This window comes from Mya arenaria, chromosome 9 (genome assembly GCF_026914265.1).
Source record: "Mya arenaria isolate MELC-2E11 chromosome 9, ASM2691426v1".
In the NCBI taxonomy this organism is placed as follows: domain Eukaryota; kingdom Metazoa; phylum Mollusca; class Bivalvia; order Myida; family Myidae; genus Mya; species Mya arenaria.
Window position 1 is genome coordinate 37694624 of NC_069130.1, and position 21878 is coordinate 37716501.

The window sequence follows — 21878 nt, forward strand, 5'->3', positions numbered from 1 at the left end:
TATTTTTTCTCAGCTACGACCACACAATAGGGGAGACAAGCGCTTTTTCAAAAAAGCAATCTCTAGTTTTTGTCGTTTTTGACTTTTACGTTCTGAGTGATGATCATTGGCCAGTCGATATTACTATTTTTTGTCATTTTTGACTTTTACGTTTTGAGTGATGATCATTAGCCAGTCGATATTACTATTTTTTGTCATTTTTGACTTTTACGTTCTGAGTGATGATCATTAGCCAGTCAATATTACTATTTTTTGTCGTTTTTTACTTTAACTTTCTGAGTTATAAACAAAAGACAGTCATTAATAATGTTTTTTTGTTATTTATGAATTTTACGTTCTGAGTGATGATCATTAGCCGGTCAATAATACTATTTTTCTGTATTTTTCTTACTTTTATGTTCTGAATGGTGATATATTTAAGTGCAATATTTGATTTACTTGATTTTATTACAGATTGTACAGTTCCTAGTAGTGAGAAATGGCTAGATGTTATACAATATCATACTTCATGATGTCACCAACAATGTCATGTTCTGAGTATTGGGAAATAGTTGGAGACTCAGCAGTGCAGAAACTAGTTTACTCAGGTATGTTAAATGGCTGCTAGGTTGCTGTTTGAAAAAATAGTATGCAGATGTGCAAGTGACATTGTGCAACTTTGGGCGTTGGAGATAATTGTTACAATTTTTGAAGATTTAATACTTTAACTATTCTCATGTTTCTATAGCAACCATGGCTCTCATCCTTAAAGCATTGCAATTGGCTTTTTAAAAAGACCTGATTGTTTGATAATACCTTAATGCATCATTAACTTTTTCTTTATTTATGTTCCATAAAGATTCTATTATCAAAATTAATATTACTAGCTTTAATAATTATTGACATTTCATTTGACTTTTGACATGTCTTTTGAGTGCTTCCTTAGTCATTAATGTGTAATCATTCAGGGCCCTTATCGCATTCTGTAATGGCTCATTCGTCTACAGTATGGCCAAAGGTTTATACTATTCATCCATGTATTTGTGAAAGAAATGTTTGCATTTTAAAGAGTGTCAGTCAAAAAATAAATGAGCATAATAACCTTGAAGTGATCAGTTACAAAAGTTGTTATCTTCCAAGCATGGAATATAGCCACATGCAAGTCATGTTCTGCTCTATATTTACATAATGTTTGTTCCAACTCACGGATGATATTGTCAGATAAGAGCACATTGGCAAGTTGCAGACGTTGACTTTCTGAATTACAGAAAATAGTTTCAGTCAGGTATTGTACATCATGATTGGCATATATATTAAAAATTTAGTTTTGAACAAAAATTAGCAAAAATGTTTTTTGATAGAGAAATTACAGTGCTTTTCAAGAACATTTTCATTAACAAATTAGACATAAATCTCATTGAGATTTTATTTTACATGTCGCAATGCAAAAACAACCAAAATGGACAGTATATACTTAAGTATACATGAATGGACCAAAACTGCCAAACTAATGGAAATTTGTAGTATTTTTCTTTATATCTTCTTTTGTTTGTGTTTCAGGATACCAGAAAGCATCAGGACTTCCAGGGCATGGCTATAGCTCCTCCTGAAAGAACATTAGAAACACTTGATTATTTGTGTGAAATACTTTGAAATAAAAAAAGACTCTTTCTGCATGATTTAATTCCTAAAGAAAATCAATAAACCTGAACAATGATTTATATATATATGCATATATATGTAAAAATATTTTCCAATAAAAGTATCAATTATTACATTTATCTTTTTAAAATGAATTGCTATGTCAGTATGGATTAAAACCTCTGAAAAATAAAGACAATGGAAATATTAACAGAATCTGGATTTAAACTAGAGATTTTTTTATAGTCAAGTTAAATGTCCATCCGGGTCACCTTATTTCCATACTTATGTAGCAGATACTTCATTTGCTATGTTTGTATCAGAAACATGAATTTCTGATGCTTCTGAAATTTTAACTTTATTAAACAAAAAAATAACAATTCAAGAGAAATATGTATCATGTATGTGAAATGAAATGATGGCTGCTATTTCTCAGTAGTTAAACATTTATCTGAAAATACAATATTATGTATGTATGTTGGTTTTAAAACAAATCATTATAAAACTGAATATTTCTGAAAAGTATCAAATGATATGAAGCATAATCAAGCATACCAATGTATCATTATCAATTACAAATGAAAAGAAGATCATAGAAAAAACTGTTACCCAAAATTGTTTTCTATAAAATTCAAAATTTGTTTTTTCTTATTCTAAATGTGGGGAACAGTATACAATCACAAACAGTTGAAGCAATAATTTTTAACATGAATAGAAGGTATACAAAGAAATGTTGTTGAGCCTGCTCCTCATATGAGTGAAGTTGGGAAAATATCCGGCTAATAATACATTTTACCTCTTACAATATGTGATTACGATACCATACATGTAAGGTAGCAAGGACATCTGAACAACGAAGCTAGTGTGAATACTTCTATTTGAATTATATTCTTTAATTCCATTCCTTTGTTGTTATTTTCCTCTTCATACACTTCATCGAGCTTCACAGTTTCTTGTCTGGTGAATCATCAATGCAGATAGTACATTACATAATTTGTAGGAAAACTAATTTTCACTGCCAACATGATTACTACCGACATCAACATAAAATTCCTGTCAAAGCTGTAACCTTTTATTTATACCTTCCATTCTATCATTTTCTTTGTAAATTTGTTATTATTGATATATTGTCCTTTGTTTGACAAATTTCATTTCCAGTTTCTTTCTAGCATATGTTTCTACATTCTCCAGATCATTAGGCGACTGGTCCATGTTCTTTCTAGCCCTTAGAAGGTGGTTTCGAATGTTTCTGCTGTTCAGAAAAAAACTTTTGTTGGCCACACTTATGCCCGGCAGACAAAGTGTCCTGACATTCTCCTTTAGGTGTTTCTTCACACTCCCAGTGTATGTTATGCATCAGTCAATTGTAACCATGCCGCCCCCCAGGTCCGGGGAATAGCGGGGAATGACTTTCGGTCCAGCCAACCCTGGGTGCAAATTCCCGCCCTGTGGGGATGAACTGATGTAAAATCCCCGCCAAATGCCCTGAACCCTGGGGACACTAGGTTAAAGGCCCATTCGCCACTATGTTTAGCGCGAAGACAAAACCACGGCATTCACCCTGGCACTGCATTTACCATTTGCCGATATTTGAGGACTAATAATAAAATTAAAATCAATCAGCATGTTTGCACTTGACCCCATCTGTAACATTTACATTTGTTTATTTAAAACTTTTAACCAACAAAATCCTTTACCTTTATATTATTACGGGAGTAAGTTTTTTCGATGTATATACATATTTTGTATAAACATGTTGATTATATAGTGTTGCTTTCAATATAAACTATCTTTATCATTAACTTCAGTGAAATCCCCGCCAAATGCCCACGCCCCGCACCCCTGGGACCCTAGGATAGGCCAAATTCCACCTTTTATGGCGCAGACAAAACCACTGCATTCCTCCAGCACTGCGGGGCCACATAGAAGTAAAAACACGACCCATTTCCAGTATACCACCTGACCTGGTGGGGCTGTGGATACAACTGACTGGTGCATAACACATTCACTTGGCACTGCGGAGCTACCTTAAAAGTTAAAACACGGCCAATTTCCCGACTATCCCCAGACCTGGGGGGACCGTGGTTACAAATGACTGATCAAATAATGCATAGATCCTTCCCATAGTACTTTGAAACACTTCCCATACAGACAAGCAAACAAACCCACTCTCATCACAATTAAGTGATAATAATTTTCTTCCGAGTGGCAGTTATCATAAATTTGGGCTTTTAAATGCTGTTAAAACGTATATGGTTATCTAAAGCATTAGTCTTTTTTAACATCACTCAATGACAGTCTGTCACAACAAAATAATTACAAATGGTGAGCTCAAACATTGAGCTTGACATTCTTCAACAACTGTAGAGGCTATTTTTCATCGCCCAGAACTAATCTTTCACTGAAATCACCATATGGTTGGCTAAAACATTGGCAAAAGCAAGCATGCTTGAATCAAAGTATTGAAATCTTCATATGCCTGAATGTTGGAGTTGATTTTCCGCAACATTGTCAACACTGTAAGCAGCCATGAACGTCGTTTTTAACCTCCTTTCTAAGAGTTCAAGCTGCAGACAACAGTTTATAAACATTATGATCTTTGAGCGAATAATGTTATGATCATTAGTGTTTACGTGAAACTACGCCTGACAATTATTGAACAGTTGTTTTTGTAGATAAGTATTAGTGGTATGGAAGTGACAATAAATTTATTGTATAAATTACATACGGGCAGATCATACAAAAATGATAACAATGTAATAATTAACACGAACCCAAAAAAAACAAACAAAAAAACAACAAAAAACAACCTTACCGAAGACCGAGTTGTTCATGAGTTTGAAGAAGTTCTTCTCGAAAGCAGTCTTGGCTTGTTGTCGCATTTTGGTGTTGAACTCAACGTAGGGTTTCATGAAAGCCTCTTGTTGGAACTCTAATACTTTATGTATTTTTTTCAATTTTAGACCGAGTTGGAGATACAGTTGCAGGTTGTGATAGTGAAGTACATAATTCTGTTTGTTTTCTAAAGTGGTGAGTAATTTTTCCACCTTTGCTCTGGGTTGAAGTTCCTCACTGTTGTGTAAATGTTTCAACACATGTTGAGCATAAGGAGATAATTTTTCATTGGGTGTGAATTTACGCTCCGGAGCTAATGGGTAGTCGTTATGACTGTCATGTAAATGTTTTGGATATTCTAGATCTACTTCTAGAATATACCCCTTAGATCCATCCTCTGGTATTCTTTCAGGTTCAAAAGTATCAATTTCTTCCTTCTGTAAAAACTTAAAGAATGTTACTTACTCGGAAACTCAATAGTAAATGAACTAGTTTGTCAAATGTTTTGGTGGGAAAATATTCCACCAAAATGTGAATTTGGCGGGAAAAAAGTTCGCCAAACATTTGAATTTTAAACATTTGAATTTCAAATACTATAGGGAATCCATTTCAATTTGTTAATTATCTTTGTTTTTCCCCTTTTGTTTTGTTTTGACTTTATTTCTTTGAGATTCTCATTTTTTTTCTTATTTTTTTTAGGTTTTTCAAAAAACTTGTTTAAACGTTTCACGACTAGTCTTTTCTGTAAATTTCCGTCATTTTGAATTGATTTTTTCTGTAACTTCCCGCCATTTTGAGTCAACCTTTTCTGTGAATTCTTACCATTTTGTTGTAATACCATGTTATTGTTTTTAGAAGGTTGACTGTTTTGTAAACTTCCATCACATTTAGAGAGTAAGTATTCATACTTTGATTTAGGAATTAACACTAATTCTTGAGCCATGATTCACTGGGTTTAATTAACGCTAAAAACTGTTTGAAATATTTTAACAGAATGGCTTTCCTTCTTTATTGAGAGAGTCTTTTGGATATTACTTTACGTATGACATGTCTATATCGTTTCAAGTTCTTTTTATCCTTTTCTGGAATGACAAGATTTCCCCTGATAGCATTGTAAATCACCTCTATAAGTGCAGCCAATTGAGATTTTGTTAAGTTTTTTATCAACATTTTTTGTTGTTTTTCATTGGTGTTGATCATAAATTTTAAAAAATGTCTCTCCTACTGTAGTTTATCTTCCATTTTTCTCCTTTTCAGGTAGAAATACAATGGGGGTTTGATGTGGAAAGATGTCTGTACGAAGTTTATATAACGGGTTAGAATGTGGACTTACATCCACCAGAAGGTAACTATATTTCTTGTTTGTGGCTTTTCTATAGGCATCCATAAAATAATGCGTTTCACCGGGAAACATTTGTTTGGCTAATGCTTGAATTTGTAATTTATCTCTCTGATTGTTAAACAACACAAAATAATGACTGTTTAGACTAATAGTTCGAAAATATTTTCCTCCTGTAAATAAATTTTGCACTACGAAAAAGACTGAAAAATTATGGTGATGACTATAAATGGTGAATAAGTTGACAATATCTACACTTTGTGAAGCTTTTTGTGCTAAATCATCAATCACTAATATTTTGAAGTCAGTTTCCATAGTCCACATGTCCATATCGTCTTTGGTTGGTAAACCTTCAAAAAATTCAATATTTTCCACATGTTCTTTCATATCATCAAATAAGGATTGATAGGTAGAATAACAGTATATAATCTTTTTCGGAATCATGGTAAACATAGAGTTTGCATTTTTAAACAACTCAAATAGAAAGGTTGACTTTCCACTTCCACTTGTTCCTGCCACAATACAAGTGGCAGGGCATTCAAATTTAATTAATGCATCCAACATGATCTACACTTGTTGATAACAGAGAACACAATAAATAGAATACAAACAAAAACCATTTAAATACACTACTTTATTAGTGATCTACATGTTTGGTTTTTGAAACAACCATTTTGCGAACAATATGGAAACATATTTCTAACGATGTTATATACAAGTAAATCATTACAGTCATAATCATTGAAAAAACTATGTACAATGTCATAAAAAGATACACCATTTGTTCGTTGTAGTAAGAAAAACAAACAATACATCCCACAAACATCACTGTAATTACTTTGTAGCTGTCTCGAATTTGTGATAACAGTTGAAAAATAAGAAGCATATTTCAGAAAATAAGTGTTAAAATAGTCAATTGGTTTCCCATAACTGACAAAATATTCGATAGTGGTTGAATTTGGGAAGTAAAATGTACACCAATGTCTTCCTTCCATGAAATGATTGTCTGTATTGGCAATAAAACCACATGGAAATACCAAGTCGTTTGGTAGTTGATCAGCCGCAAACACCCCCAAAATTGTTTTTTGCAACATTGGATCACAGTCTATACAACACTGAAGCTGTGATGTATTCATTCTGTTATTATGTCTCTCTGAGCGTTAATTTGAAAAAATCCAGGAGAACTATTATACACAATACAGCTTGTTGCGGTAGATAAAGCCGTTCCAAATTGAACCTCTAATCGCACATTTCCTGTTTTTATTAGAGATAGAAATGCTTCATCAGAAAACTTTGGCTCTAATTGAAATGTAAAAATACAGGATGTGCGTGCAAAGTCTTCTCTGTTTATATCAAGTCCAGCATCTTTATTCCACATTCCATTTGTTAGAAACATATTTGCGTATACTCTCATAAAACTTTCTCCATTTAAATTATTAAAATTTGTTTTTAGTGGATTACCCCACACTGGAACCCCATCAGCATAAAGGCAAATACTCCTAATGTCACAGTTTAGGAAATGAAATGGATTTGATTTATAATCTCCCGAAATTGCTGCTGATCTAACAAAGGCTACGACAATTGTATTTGTTTTTTGTCCTTGAAATAAGTTATCCCACGCAAACACCGTACTTCCTGCAGCAATGGTTTGTAACCGACATTCAAGTCTATCAAATGGATACTTTGCTGTGTTGATCTTTAACATCTCAGAGTGAGCAACAATGAGAGCTGGATTGACTCTAACTTTTTTTACTAAAAGATAACTATCTGTAATGTTTACTTTATAGCTTGGGGATGTCTCGCCAGAACTTAGACAGAATGCTGGAGAACTACGATACAACTTCACATTAACATCCACTTGGTTTAACAGGTACCGTTTAATAGTAAATAAACTGTGATATATAGGCCCTTGCAACTCTAAAGTTTTTGATTCTGTTATATATTTTGCCCGTAAAAACAATCCATTGTTTGCTCCACTAGGATCACAGTCTTCTGGGTGATCATTGTCATCTTTTATGAATAGTTGAGAAGACAATTGAGAAAATGAAGCATCTTTTCCATTACATAGTAAAGTATTAAACATGGCTATATATGGATTGTAATTAGATGATATAACCGCCTTGTTTTGTAGAGTCACTTCTATAATTGAAAATAATGCCTGCAAGAACAAATTCACAGGTCCCACCTTCTCACCCGATTTTAAGTTAGATCCATCTGGATTAGTTACTTTTAGTTTCACACATAACTGTGTATCTTTCAGATCGAGATAGTCCATCGAATTCTGACCACTGATTTGAAACTCAATGGGAGTATCATCCGACACTTGGGATATTGGACGAATCTCTTGATAATGGACATCATTCACCGCAACTTGTGTAGGAGGTAAGTCAAATAGTAGTAATTCATTCGGAACACCTTCAGAAAATCCGTCTTTTGTGAAATAAGACATTTTATGAACCAAATATATCCCACGTTGTTATAGATTTCTTCGAATTATTTCTCGCTTTCTTATCAATTTTCCATTTATTGTCCACTTTTTTGCTTGCTTTTACACCTTTTCTTGATTTTTGATTGTTTTTTTACAGGTTTATTTTCAGTTTTTTTTATTTTTTCTTGTAGACTTCTGTCCTTTTTTCGGTTTAGTTTGTTTACTACTGTTTCTGAACTGTTTTTTTCTCGCGCTGTTTACACGATGTGTTACTTCTGAAGGTTTGGATAATTTATGAACAAGGGTTGACATTTCTGAAGTATTTAAACCATCTCGTTTCAGCTCACTTTTCGCCTGGTTTACTGTCTGTTCCGATGGGGAAACTGTGCTGATTGTCATACCATTACTTCCCATCTTCGACTTGTGTGGAATGGCAAATCCCCTCCCAACTTGAGGTTTGTTATTTTTGAAATAGTCTATCCACATTTGTGGGTTCGGTACATACAACTTAGATTGATTCATATTTGGGGTAAAATGGATATCGCTTAAAATGAAGTGTGAGATGCACTGGTGAACTTACGAATGAAGCATACTCGTTTTCCACAGTTTTTATACTGAAATCAATCTCTTGGAATTCTGATCGGTTTAAGGGTAAATAAAAAGGAGATTCTAACACATAATTCCAACCATTTTCTTCGTTTTTCTCTATTCTTCTCAATAAGGGACGTTCACCTCCGTCAACAACGCTTTCTTTGCAAACGTTTGAGTAAATAAATAAGGTATTATCTACAGTTTTTCTTCTTGCTTTAGGATCAGTTTTTATACTTATTTCACACAAAGCAACCTTCCAGTAACCATTAAAAGATAGAGGTAATTTTAACTGCACTTTGAAGTTATAGGGTTTGTTCTCGGTGAAGATGTGATTACTTTCACTGTCTCTCACAAACACATATCGTTCCATTACTTCTCTTGAACTTGATCTGCATCAATCCAGCTATCAAATGATTTTGGAAATCCATCCCATCGAACAAAATACTCTAATTTCCCTTTGACTTTTCTCTTTTTTAAAACTTTATCAACATACCAAAGACTGTCTGCATCTTTATCAACAGGAATTATTTCATTTGGATTCACATAACCTGATATTGGTTCTTTATTCAAGTCTATGATCTTATACAATGGAAAACCTTGTTTGAAAATCTTGCTCTTTATTTTAAAAACTTCTGTAGTATATTGTTGTTGATAAGCTCTTCTAAAGGGATGTTTCGTGTAACTTAATCTAACCAAGTCACCAATTTTATATTTAAAGCGAGGAGGCGTTTTGGGGATTTTTTTAGGTTTTAGATACATTTTACTCCAAAGTTGTGTCTCGTTTTTCTTTGTAACATCACTTGGTGCTAATCCATCCAAACTCCGATGAGGGGAATTATTGTAACTATTTACAATATCTTGAAGGTGATCTATATATCTATAATTTCGCTGATATCTTAACATTCTAAATATCATACCACGAAGGGTACGAATGACTCGCTCTGCATAGTTTGCTTTAGCGGTGCTTTGTGTATTAAACAAGTAAACTCTCTTCTTTTGCATAAACGCTTTTAATTCACGATTGATAAATTCAGAACCTCGGTCCGTTCTTAACTTTTTAAACTTATGAACACTAAGAATATCCTTGATTGCTAACAATACCGTGTTAGATTTTTTATTAACTAAGGGTCGAACGGATAGAAAACGTGAAAATATATCTATAACAATGAGTAGGTATTTAACTCCATCATTGTATTTAGCAATGTTATCAACTGCCATTAAATCCATATCACCCTGATCGTTCATACCCGCCACTTCAACACGTGGTCTTTTATATGTATGTCTCGCCTGACGTTGAATGGCATACGAATCTTGATTGTTGAGCCATTTCTGTATGAAATAAGTAGTAAATACTCTTGGATAGTTTTGGTTTAATATCCTGTGTAACTTTTTTGCACCCAAAAAGCTGCCTGCGTTTTTAGAATCGAAATAATATTGTGATAGGATATGTTCCTTCTGCGTTTTATCCATGATTAAACATGATCATCGTTGTTAGTAGTTTATATTATGGGACACATGGGTTGTTAATTAAACTAAAGCAAGGAAATGAAAACATGTATAGATATAAATACATTTATTTGAAACTAAACATGTATAAAATAAGTCAGCATATGATCATACAAGCATATACATACAATGACATACATGTACATAAAGTGAATTAAATATTTATTTGAAACATGCAAAAAGGAAATTCGTGAAGTAATAAATATAACAAATCATTTTACGCCACACAATGCCAGAGTTCTTAATTTCTCATGAATTCTTTTTTTGAAGAAAAATGCAGTAAAACACATACAACATTGCATAATATGTCCATTTTGTTGTGTTGTAAATATTCTTTTGCTCAACGTGATGGACGAAACAGTCGATCTTCAATGCGATTGATTGTCAACACCATTCTTTTCATTTTTTCACACCACCGCTCGGTTTTCATTATCTGCAGATAGTCATTGCTCTCTAGCAAATGTTTGTGTAAATCAATCATTTCAGAGGAAATGTTTGAAATGCGCACAATTTCTTCCCAACTTTGTAGTATATTTTTTTTCATTAACTGCGTTTAGCATGTCACTAAAGTAACGTTCTATTTTATACTCATCATCATCAGGGTCTGTATCCATGATACAATCGTGATCTTTTTGAGATGGGAGATCCATCTGGCAACCATAGCAAAGTTGTCTAGTCACCATACCCATAACCTCACACAGTGCCTTCGCATATACAAAGTCAAAGTATGAATTCATTAGCGCGACACTTGTAGAAACTGGAGTATAAATCTCTGTAGTGTCCATAACATTCGTTTTGGAGTCACAATGTTCATTTTCATAAATATCTTGAGATAGTTCACTGCAATCCATGTTAGGTTTTTCTGCTGCGATATGATCACACCAAATGTCGATGAAACACTGAATGTTTGTGCTGTGTTGTATGTCTTTTATAGTTACATATGGTAACGGAAAAATTCAAATTTGAATTTTCAGATCATCCGGGGATATCGCCATATTGAAAACCCGCCAGAGGTTCGGTCCACGTCCATGGTGCTCGGGATGAGTCATTGGAGGACGAAGATCGGGTGTCCTTATGCTGCCATGAAATGTCGTTTTTATGATGTCCAATTATGTTCAAAAATAAACAACTTGGAGAATGTGTTTTATGTTCTAACAACGACTCGTCTCCTTTCTGCCGCTGATGTAATCGCAAACCGCAAGAAAAACACTCTACTGTGTCATTTCTGCCAGTATAATAAAATCCTGCTGAAGATAATTGGAACTTGTTTGGTTCTATTTGAGGTGGTCACATGTCGAACGTTTTAAGTCTGTCTTGAAAGAATAGCATGCTTGGAGAACTATATTCAAACTCTAATAGTTTTGAAGTTGTCATTTCGACTGTCCGTGTAAGAATGAAGCCAATAACTGAACACTTTCCTTCATATCACAGAGAGTTTCAAAAATATCAAATGGTAATTGAAAACTTTGGTGACCCTTTTTAAATATTATTTTAATGCGTCGCTGTCTCTCTTTCACAACTATGACAAATTTGTCACCAAGTGTGCATGTAATTTCCCTTCTTATTGGTGACCAAGAGACATTTTCAAAACCAAAACCTCTCAAATATGTCTGCAACTCGTTAGAAAAACGTATCTGAGCTTGAGCCATTTTTTGTATTTTTAAACACTTTAGACAACTGTTAAAGCACAGACTTACAATATCCAATTTGTTCGGTTTGTTATATACCACTATTGACAATCCAAAAAAAAAATGTCTTGGACGTTGATTATTCTCGTACTATGGGCTCGTCTTTAAGTCCTGTATATGCGGTTAAAAAGGGAATGAATTTACATCTATCCGGATATTCTTCAATCTCTTGATGGCTATTGTACTGATCAACTATGGTTTGAAAGTTGTTAGTTTGTCTTAAAAGAGTTACCATTTTCTGATGACTCTCCTTAACCCACAAATATATACAACGAGCTTCACTATCGTTCCAGGGTAACATATTACCATTCTCATCCCAAAAGGAATCAAACATTCTCCTGTTTGAGTCATATGGTGTCAAATTATAACTCATATTAGCCGGTAAAACAATGGCTGCCAACTTCAATCGCAAAATGATTAATACTGATAATCAATGGAGACCCAGTTAAACAATGACCCTTTGTCTTGGATTTTAAACAATGGTTAAACATAACCGCTAAAAGCGGGAAATCGCCAAATATGACCGCTAACGCGCGAAATCGCCAAAGATGGCCGCGAAAGTCAATTTCAAACTTGCGCATGCGTAAACAATGGAACCACCAACAGAACCACCGCACCACCAAACAAAATGGCCGCGAAAGTCAATTTCAAAATTGCGCATGCGCAAACAATGGAACCACCGACAGAACCACCGCACCACCAAACAAAATGGCCGCGAAACTCCAATTTTTATACTACTGAGAGTTTTTGTTGTAGTAAGCTAAAATTGCGTATAAAACATCTTTGGTGAATGTGACACCATCTGTCAAACAACGGATTCACGATCTCATCAATTTTATGTCGAAAATCGTTCATTTTATAGGCAGTAAACCACCCTTAAATTTATGCTTTTGAGGGCACAAATACCGAACATTTGAAAATCGCAAATACATGGTCATACAATTATAATTAATAAGCATGCTGAAATAAATAAACAATGAGCTGCAAAGTTATTTATTGTTTACGATGTTTTTCTAAACATGAAATTAAATTGTTAAGTGTGATTTCTATTTATAAGTATCTTGAATGTAGGAGTCAACATAACTGCTAAACCAAGAGATGCATGTGCGCCCTCCGACGTCATTCCCCGTGTGCTACATTTTGATCTTTAAAGCTGCACTCTCACAGATATACCGTTTTTACAACTTTTTTTTATTTTTTGTCTACGAAAAAGCAAATTAATGCGTTAATTTCTGCAAACCAATGATAAAAGATTGCTGACAAAAGATCGGAACGTAGAATTTCATATTTCCGTTCGAAAATAAATGTTTTATGGCTTTAACCGTTACTAACGGTTAAGAAAAATGCATTAAACATTAAGTTTGGAGCTTAAATATCAAAATCTGCGATCTAATTTTTTGTCAGCAGTATTATTTAACTGGTTTCCATGCATTTTACGCAATTGAGCCTCTGAAATTCCTCATTTCAGAAAGACAAAAAGTAATACTTTATGAAGAAAGAAAAACACAAAAAACTTTTAATTTATATTCCCTTGCCTTCATGTTTAAAAAATACGGGAACTAAGATGGATTTCTGGTCAATTGGCGTTATGCGCCAATCGAGGGTCTTTCCGTACGACGAGCATCCTCGTTCTGGGATTGACCTCTAATTAAAAAAAAACAAACTTGGGAGCTAGTTTATTTTAGAAATTTTAATTAATTTATCGGAAATAATTGTGTTTTTTTTTGTGTCACGTGTCTTTCAGCTGGTGATGGTGTGTGTGTGTAAGCTGATTTATACTCGCACTCGGGCCTTGCCCATTCGGCGAGTGCTCCGTTAAGTTTGTTAGTCATTTTAGGTTTTTGGAGCATAGTGCACAGACAGAATGTGACCCTGGTTAGAGCTACCCTGGTTCTTTAACGTGCACCAGTGTATAGCACTGTCACACGGGACCCCCATTTAACGTCGCTCCCGGAAGACGATTAGTTATTTTAGTGGTGCGACGGGGGATCGAACCTGCGACCCTTTTTATTGGACCCGACGATATGACGCGTGTTAAGTGTATTGTCATCATATTCAAACCTCTGGCATTATGGACCAATCGTTGTAAAAACAAGACATCCGAATCTTAAAAACAACAACAGAGTTGTAGGCCAAATATTTATTACTATATTTATTAAACAAAAAAAACCCATCGAATATTCGAATACCGATTTTGAAATTCAAATACCAAAAAAAAACCCATCGAATATTCGTTTGCATCCCTAATATCTGCATAAAGCTGGAATTCAGCGACATACACTTTTTAAATGCGTTTTCTTCCCCCTTCATTTGGTAGTTTTGACCAACTTGCAATTAGCCAAAGGATTTAGTTTAACTATAGATAGAAATACATAATTTACAAATAATTTCATTTATCGAAAAAATATTCTATTTTTTGTCCTTAGTCACGGGATTTGCATAGTGTATGTTCAAGCAATATAGCAGGTGTGATTGAAGAAATTCCAAATGCCTACCAACCTTGGAAAGTGGCATTACCAATCATTGTTTAGCATGTACGTGTCAATGCTTCGACTACTCAAAAATAAGCTCCAGCTATCACATTGCCACCTTCTGGTCGTAACAGCCACCCAAAGTAGGTCCATGTGCTTGTTTTACCCAAGTAGGGGGTCCTGGACGTTGGGGGTCAATTTTGGTCAAGCTCACCCCAAGGTGATAGCCCTGTATGTCCCCTACATGCCAGTCCCCGGTCTTATGGCGTCACATCGCCTCTTTCTGGTCGTAACAGCCACCCAAAGTAGGTCCATGTGCTTGTTATACCCAAATAGGGGGTCCTGGACGTTGGGGTCAATTTTGGTCAAGCTCACCCCAAGATGGAAGTTATTGGGCGGTGCTAGGTGATAGCCCAGGATGTCCCCTACATGCCAGTACCCGGTCTTGGGGCGTCACATCGCCTCCTTCTGGTCGTAACAGCCACCCAAAGTAGGTCCATGTGCTTGTTTTACCCAAATAGGGGGTCCTGGACGTTGGGGGTCAATTTTGGTCAAGCTCACCCCAAAACGGAAGTTATTGGGCCGTGCTAGGTGATAGCCCTGGATATCCCCTACATGTCAGTACCCGGTCTTGGGGCGTCACATCGCCTCTTTCTGGTCGTAACAGCCACCCAAAGTAGGTCCATGTGCTTGTTTTACCCAAATAGGAGGTCCTGGACGTTGGGCGTCAATTTTGGTCAAGCTCACCCCAAGATGGAAGTTATTGGGCGGTGCTAGGTGATAGCCCTGGATGTCCCCTACATGCCAGTACCCGGTCTTGGGGCGTCACATCGCCTCTTTCTGGTCGTAACAGCCACCCAAAGTAGGTCCATGTGCTTGTTTTACCCAAATAGGAGGTCCTGGACGTTGGGGGTCAATTTTGGTCAAGCTCACCCCAAGATGGAAGTTATTGGGCGGTGCTAGGTGATAGCCCTGGATGTCCCCTACATGCCAGTACCCGGTCTTGGGGCGTCACATCGCCTCCTTCTGGTCGTAACAGCCACCCAAAATAGGTCCATGTGTTTGTTTTACCCAAATAGGGGGTCCTGGACGTTGGGGGTCAATTTTGGTCAAGCTCACCCAAAGACGGAAGTTATTGGGCGGCGCTAGGTGATAGCCCTGGATGTCCCCTACATGCCAGTACCCGGTCTTGGGGCGTCACATCGCCTCCTTCTGTTCGTAACAGCCACCCAAAATAGGTCCATGTGCTTGTTTTACCCAAATAGGGGGTCCTGGACGTTGGGGGTCAATTTTGGTCAAGCTCACCCAAAGACGGAAGTTATTGGGCGGCGCTAGGTGATAGCCCTGGATGTCCCCTACATGCCAGTACCCGGTCTTGGGGCGTCACATCGCCTCCTTCTGTTCGTAACAGCCACCCAAAATAGGTCCATGTGCTTGTTTTACCCAAATAGGGGGTCCTGGACGTTGGGGGTCAATTTTGGTCAAGCTCACCCAAAGACGGAAGTTATTGGGCGGCGCTAGGTGATAGCCCTGGATGTCCCCTACATGCCAGTACCCGGTCTTGGGGCGTCACATCGCCTCCTTCTGTTCGTAACAGCCACCCAAAATAGGTCCATGTGCTTGTTTTACCCAAATAGGGGGTCCTGGACGTTAGGGGTCAATTTTGGTCAAGCTCACCCAAAGACGGAAGATATTGGGCGATGCTAGGTGATAGCCCTGGATGTTTAAAAGATACTTACAAAGGCACAGTTGTTCCGAAATATTATCTTGTCGGGGACAGAATTTCAAATATACACCATTCAAGAATCCGAAATGCTTGTAGCAACCTTAATGCACATCTCCACATAAACTTTCTTCGTGATACTCCTATTTGTGACTGTGGACAAGGCACAGAAGATGCAGAACATTATTTCTTTAAATGTAGTAGATACGGCGAAGAACGCGTGTTATTTTTTCGAAATACTCGAAAATTTCATCCTTTAAGTACATCTAAATTATTATTTGGGATAGAAGATAACACAGTCGATGAAAATAGTGTGCTTTTTATTGAAGTTCTAAAGTACATAAAATTAACGAAACGTTTCTTTTGATATCACCCTCAATTACGATATAAACGGTCTGGGATGTTATTACATTGTATTTTCTTTTGGTGGCAACCAATTCTTTTTTTCTTTTTTCTAAAGTAATTAACGTTATCTCTATTGTCTATTTACGTTTAATCATAGATTTAAACGACATTGGCGCTATATTGACGCCTGGGAAGGGCTGAAACTAATGTTGTAATAACTTGTAGCCCAACCCATTTGTTCTTTTTGTTTTATTTGATTGTAAATGTACATGTAAATTGTATGCAAAATAATTCTTTACAAAAGAGCAATAAAATATGATTAAACTAGCCCTGGATGTGCCCTACATGCCAGTACCCGGTCTTATGGCGTCACATCGCCTCCTTCTGTTCGTAACAGCCACACACAGTAGGTTCATGTGCTTGTTGTACCCAAATAGGGGGTCCTGGACGTTGGGGGTCAATTTTGGTCAAGCTCACCCCAAGATGGAAGTTATTGGGCGGTGCTAGGTGATAGCCCAGGATGTCCCCTACATACCAGTACCAGGTCTTATGGCGTCACATCGCCTCTTTCTGGTCGTAACAGCCACCCAAAATAGGTCCATGTGCTTGTTTTACCCAAATAGGGGGTCCTGGACGTTGGGGGTCAATTTTGGTCAAGCTCACCCCAAGATGGAAGTTATTGGGCGGTGCTAGGTGATAGCCCTGGATGTCCCCTACATGCCAGTACCCGGTCTTGGTGCGTCACATCGCCTCCTTCTGGTCGTAACAGCCACCCAAGTTCCGTGATGTTTGGTTTCAATTGGTTAGGCTGTGGTGACCTGTACGTCAAAACAGAGATTGATCATGATTGTATGTTTATTTAATTTTTCATTAATATTCATTTAACATTACATTTATTGCATCATACAGAACGTTCAGTCCTCGTTTAGTGGTTACAAATACATTTATACAGGGATCGATGTTATTGATATCAAACCAGACTTGTGGTCTTATTACTTCTTTAATCGATATTCTTTTATCATTTTGTTTATTGCATTAAACTGAATTACGTCCAATTCGTATCCAGCGTTCACCAATAAATGTGCTTTATGTTTCCTTTTACTTCCACAATCTGGTGCTTTACAAGAATTTTCAGTGCAAAATTTATTACGGTTATGATTAAATTCCTTATTGGCTGCTTTATGTATTTTTCAATTTTCTTTATTTCGTCGTATCTATTTCCGTAAGGCAAAGCAAACACTTATTGGCTGCTAGCTATTTGCTGCTGACTTGGCGTTAGCCATAATCGCTGCCATATTGTATGACTTTAAAAACTACATCCTAAACTACGGAATAACAATAGGCATAACGTCTAGCACATTGTGATAGTTATACTCCGAATAACTTACTCAAACAAACACAATAGTTCGATTGCTGCTGAAAAAACTCGTTTGAAACATAAAAGCTATTTAAGAAAATATTACATAACCGCGTATGATTTATTTCTTAATAGCTTTCATTCGGTACCCACTTTCATTCATAAAATTTGTTCTTTGCCGGAACAAGTCTTGAATGCCGGGATATGTGTGGCGTCACACGGGGTGCAAACGTGTGGCGTAGCTTAATACATTTTACAATTGATTGTAGGTAAAAATGACTTCGTATGTAAGTATGTAAATGCTATATTTACATTATTTTGTTCAATAAAACTCACCAAATTGCAAGTAAAACTATACTAAGAGAATAACACACAATGTTTTATCATGAAAAATCCAATAACGCGATAAATACACAAAAGCAAGTACTTGACGCCCCCGCTTTCACGTACGTAGTTCTGTTGCTACGCAGTTGATGTGTATTCATGTTCAATATGTCATGTCAGGCGACTAGTCGCGTTTCTGAAATACCGCTCTCTAAAGACTGTCGGCTGCAAGCCGACAGTCTAAAAACTGATAGAAGCTTACACGTGTGGCCTCTGGGAAGGCGTATTTATATTGCGAGAAAAGTGATAAAACTTACTGAACAGGTGAAAATATCCCCCCAAAACACCAAGATCTTTTCAAACAATGCCATTTTATTCCGCATCACACATTTCCCTCACTAAAAATTCGTAAGGTAAAATAGCTTTTTTAAAATGATTGTTTATCGAATTATAGTATAGGTCCGTGATCGAATGTACAAAAATGCAAGTAACAGTATTATTATAGAATTTAAACATTGAAAAAATGTAAATAAAATGCCAAACTTGATATTATTTTCATTTACTTAATGTAGAACAAGAAATCACAAGATGCCTTTTGGAAGTGGCAAATAGCCTGGATTACCACCGAATGAATAATGCAATAATAAAGTAGGTGGCGAATTTCACTATTGTTTGGATGTAGCACAGTTCCTCAATCCATACTTCTGTAGACAACCCGATACATATACTTTAGAAAAACAGAAGATAGCAAAAGCTAACGCAGACAAATTTGAATTGATTTGTAACTCCTATTTTTGAAAGATAAGACCGTTCGATTGTTGGAAATACTGAGTTAGTTGTAGTGTTACTGATATATGTATATTGCAGAAAATTTGTATGTTTGTATTAATTCTTTACTTTATTGTTCTTGACAGTATGAACTAAATGTATAGCTTATATGTATTACGATTTACTTAAAGGCATATGTGGATGTGTATGAGGAAACGCGTTAGGGTCAATATGACTGCTCATTTAAGAATTAAAAAATATAGTTCTCAATTTCAAAAGAGGCATTTTGTAAGATATAAGTTTACATACAATCATTTATAAATGTAGTAGTAACTAAAAATCCAAGTCAAACAAATGGCACTCCGATGACCATGTTGTGTAAAACATTCTAAATTTTAAATGCGACTGCCGCCATGTCATTTATATTGTATATAATGTAAATACATCATTGTCCATATATTATGGTATGAGAGATTAAAGACTGTTTGATTTCACTTTTTATTATATTCGCGATTTTGGTCCGTATGAAAAGGGATGCAACGCATTTATGATTACATGGAGAATTATCTCACCGGTCACGGCCCCTACCTTGTGCAAACGTTACAATTAAAGTTTTGGGTTAGTTATTTGTAGCCGACCTAAATTAAAATACAAAGAGAATAAACAAGAAAAAAACATTCATTAAGTTCATAAGCAAACAGGCAAATAGTGCAATTAGTATATCAATGTTTAATGATACGTTTTTGACGTAGTAAATAGTGAGCTTTCGCATTATTGTATGTATTTAGTCTTTTTACATGTGTTTGAGACCCGTCTGTTCTTGACGACATTGCAAATTGGGCTTCCGTGAAAGACAATTTACACTGTCACGATTCTTTTTTCGATGTTTCCTAATTATTTATCGTATCAGTTACAGGTGTACTACCTAGAACAGGTTTCGACACATCGTTTATTTTTTCGTCATCATTCTACACCTTCAAGTCAGTTATGACGACGGAAGGGAGAGAACTGCATTATGAATTCGTTTGCAAGGGTCGTTGATACTTATTCTATAAACTTACATACTAAATATTTAAATTTCATTAAAAAATATTACCGTTAACGAGTTTAGCATATTAGAAATAACGCCAATCATGATTGGACATTCAAAAAATAAAACAATCTCAAAATGAGTGATCATTGACATCTGAGGTGAACTTGGCATTAAATTAAATGCGAGATATATCGGTTTCACTTTATTATAATTCCTCGCATGACTTCGAGACATCTTCCACTTGGTGTTACCAATATTAACTCTTGCCTACCGTTTTCCTCAAGTCTTGTCTGAAAGAAGTGAAACTCACGGAACCATGAAACTCAATCTTTACGAGGATTTACTCCATTTACTGTAGCTCCTTATCATGTAGAGCATATTTGATAGTGAACATAAACATTTATTTTCATGGAGAGAATTTTGTCAATCTAAATGATTTGGGAAAGTGGTCTCTTCTTCATATATCGATCTGACGTCTGCGCATGCGTGACGTTACTGTGATTGACAGTTAAGGGTAGCGTTGTCAAGAGGCAGTTGAAGCTTACGTAATGAACCCCCATTGGAAAAAGATTGTATTTACATCTATTCAGTGCATATATTATGTGACAATATTCAAACAAAAATCTCATTAACGTTTTTTTCTTTAAAATGTGCTTGATAATATACTACCAATTTAGCAAATTCGGGTATAAAATGAGCAATCCTTTGATGATCCTTATGAATAAAAATCTTAACGAGGTCATCCCTGTAATATTATATACTATGTAAACATACCTAATTCTACAAACGTTTACATCACCATTTTCTTTTAACGAAACGTATTATAAACCTTCATATTCAGGTGCTTTTTCCATTTGTGTACAATCAATCCATTTGTATTTGTTTTTTTTTAAATATTCACATAGCCGTGACTATTTACCATCGCCCGACACTCCTTTAATGAAACTAACGCCTTGGTGGTTTCACTTTCGCGCAAAAATATCACATGACTACACAAAAAACATCATGAACAAGCGAAAAGTCGTCTCTGCTGGTTGTGGCACACTAGCAGATGTGACCTGACACTGATTCAATCCGTAGCTTTAACAAAGAATCAATTTTATTCTCAAGGTGCGTTAGGGCGGCTGGAATACAAACACAACATTTAAAGGGACTGTGTCACAGATTGGCACCAAAAAAAGTTTTTTCCTGTAACGAAAGACAATTATCTAATAGAATAATAGAATGTGTTACGCTTTGATATCATAATTGTAAAAAAGTACCAAACTGTAAAAACAAATATTGTGTCGGAAACTGGGTTCGAACCCGCGTCGCCAAAATTGAAGTCCAGTGTCTTACGTACTGAGCTATTACTAACATAACTTTCTACCATTGACATAAAACATTTAAGGAAATCGTTAAATCGAAAATGTACACTTTAAGATGCTTCAGTCCTATGGCCCAAGGGTTGTATCTATTTTGGAAATTAAAAGCGTACACTTTAAACTCATGATTTTAAAGAATATAAGATTGACATACGATTCGAAACAAACACAATTAAAACATAGGCACAAACAATGATTCCATTAGACTAAAGGATCGATGATGCTGATGAAACTGTTGATGTTGGTGTTGATGATAATGATGATATTTGCATCAAACAAAATATTTGAAATTAGTTCGTTCAGTGGCTTGCTTTGTACAGGGGTAGTATCAACGATCTGATGTGAGAGGGGGCGTTATTCAGTGGCGTAACCTTTTGACTTGCACTCCTCTATCAGAACCAAAATTTGTTCGTTTTAAGGTGTTGACAGGGAGGTTTTGGGGTACTCTCCCATGAACTATAAAACATTTCAAAGTCCGAATTGGTG

The 21878-nt window shown here is 35.8% G+C and overlaps 1 long non-coding RNA gene across 2 annotated transcripts in view; it reads left to right on the top strand.

The window, feature by feature from the left end:
* The window catches only part of LOC128246728 (uncharacterized), a 117211-nt gene extending 115494 nt beyond the window's left edge, over positions 1–1717 (top strand). For both annotated transcript variants that reach the window (XR_008263340.1, XR_008263339.1), the window contains exons 2-3: positions 454–1264; positions 1540–1717. This is a non-coding gene — a long non-coding RNA (uncharacterized LOC128246728). The remainder of the gene's footprint in view (positions 1–453; positions 1265–1539) is intronic.
* The last annotated feature ends 20161 nt before the right edge of the window (positions 1718–21878 follow it).